This window comes from Pteropus alecto, unplaced genomic scaffold, assembly GCF_000325575.1.
Source record: "Pteropus alecto unplaced genomic scaffold, ASM32557v1 scaffold155, whole genome shotgun sequence".
In the NCBI taxonomy this organism is placed as follows: domain Eukaryota; kingdom Metazoa; phylum Chordata; class Mammalia; order Chiroptera; family Pteropodidae; genus Pteropus; species Pteropus alecto.
In genome coordinates, this window is record NW_006438113.1 from 13766308 (window position 1) to 13768384 (window position 2077).

Sequence of the window (2077 nt, forward strand, 5' to 3'; positions counted from 1 at the left end):
CCCCCCGGCGACCGGGCGCTTCCCTCTTCCCTGTTCTGCGCCGCAAACTCCGCATCCCCAGAAGCCTTCCACTCCCTACAGGTCCAGCCTTGTCTGGGGCCCGCCACTGGACCCCGCATCCCTCCTCCTCCCTCCCTCTCCGCCCAAGATGCCCCCAGCTCCTCGCCGGCCGCAGGAATTTTACCGCTTCTTTAGCAGTCCCTCCCTTTATTTCCCGAGGAAGCAAGTTGGGTAGCTTGATTATTTCTTTTCTTTTCTTTTTTTTTTTTTTTGCGGGGAGGGTCGATTTTCCGGGGTGCGCCCGCAAGGACTTGGCGGCGGGGAGAGGCAGGGGTTCCCTGGCCCCTGCACTGCCCCCCCCGGTGGGTTTTGTTTCCAGACCCTCAAGCCCCCCGAACAATAATGCAGTCGCCATGGCGGGCTCACCTGGTGCTGCGCCGCCTGCTCCCGGCGCCCGGTGCCCTCTGCGCGCCGCTCCCCGGGCGCAGGTTCGGCCCGCACGGCGCCGGTGCCGGGCAGGACTCTTTGCCTTTCTTTAGGTTCTATCTGTGCGTGTCAATGGCGGCAAGCGGCAGTTCTCCGGGCCGCGGATAGTAGCGGGGGGAGGAGGAGGAGGGAGAAGGGATTGCTCCTTCTCCACATAACCACCTCTAGGAGGAGTCGCTCAGCCTCATCCACCGCCAGCCCAGGCTCCGCGACGGGTCCGGGGCTTTCGGTAGGGCTTGATGAGCTATTGTCCTTCAGGAGCATTAATGATGAAACCGTGCGGCCACCGCGTCGCTGGCGGATCTGCGGGATGAGCTGAGGGCCACTTGCTAAGATGAGGCTTACCCCAGAGCTGGAGACAGAGGCGCTATGGTCGCGATCCAGAATCTCCTGTTAGCAGGATCCACCTTTGGTGGAAGAAGGCGTGGGCGCTCATCGGGCAGTTCTGGAGAAAGCCTTAGAAGGTGAAAGAGAAAAATGTCACCTAAAATGTTTTCGTGTCCTTAAATAATAATAAATACATTAACATTTGTGTCCACCACTGGGACGATACCATAGGGTGGCCACAGCCACAAACTGAGAATTTATGTCCATGCCTGTGGGTTTTTTTAATAAATTAAGACCAATTTAGAATCCAGCGTTGCGTGATATTTGGAGTAGCAAATGTATGTTTTGGTGGGTTAGATCGTGTGCATGGACATGATTTTTAATTTGGTTGCTTTACAGTATGTTAATTTATAATATCTCAGCATGTATTAAGATTAGTACGAGGCTACTGTCTTAAGGACTAATTTTTATTAGTTTCGAGAAAATAAATTTTTACCATGTTGTGGTGGACAATATTAGGTGTGAGTAATGGGATTAGTAGTTGCTCTGTTCCTACTGAAAGCCAGCGCTGCCCTTTGTAACGCGAGATGTTGGCCAGGGCTCCATGGCTGGCTGGGGGGTGAGTCAAAGGAATTTGTTTAATTTCAGTGGGAAATGCTAACTTGCTATGGGCAAGCTATGCTTCCCCCGCTTTCTCCCTGATGAGTCAAAGGATTGTGAGAGGCAATATTGTGATCTTTTCGCAAAAGAGAAGCTCACAAATTTCCCTAGCATTGGCCAAATGGATGTGTTTCAAAGCCTCTCCATTTGGTAGTATTGTGTATATTTGCCCCTATAAACTTATAAATGTTTTAGCAATGGGGAATTGGGGGGCGACTGAGAGCCTCCAATTGCTTGAGGGGAAGAACCCAAATGCCCACTGCCTTCTGGATTTATACTAGTTAACCAGGGCTGTTGATGTATTTGGTAGATAGCACTTTAGACCATGTGCATTTTAAACAAATATTTTGCTCAGAAATCAGTCGACTTCTCAAAAGATCATGCATGTATCATTAAGATATAAATAAAACTCGCTCTGTTTAAATCTCGTAGGGCTTCTCAAACTCTTCTGAACCCAGTGGTCTTAGTTTATTGGGACTTGCTTCACTCGTCTTCCAATTCTTTTTACCCTCTCTCTGTATGACCTCACTGTTCTTTGTCTTTGAAGGTACTCTCCAGGTTGGATAAAGTCCTCTTTTCTGAAGACATATATTTAAAGGGTTTC

At 49.9% G+C, this 2077-nt stretch overlaps 1 protein-coding gene across 3 annotated transcripts in view; it reads right to left on the reverse strand.

Moving 5' to 3' along the window:
* The window catches only part of LOC102893172 (core histone macro-H2A.2), a 45780-nt gene extending 44847 nt beyond the window's left edge, over nt 1-933 (reverse strand). Inside the window, exon 1 of one of the 3 annotated variants that reach the window (XM_025049340.1) lies at nt 832-933. The gene's annotated coding sequence lies outside the window, so the exon portion shown is untranslated. Of the gene's footprint in view, nt 1-426; nt 812-831 lie in introns of those variants that run through there. The other 2 variants (XM_015592243.2, XM_006915556.3) reach the window with 2 other exon arrangements.
* Nucleotides 934-2077: the final 1144 nt, after the last annotated feature.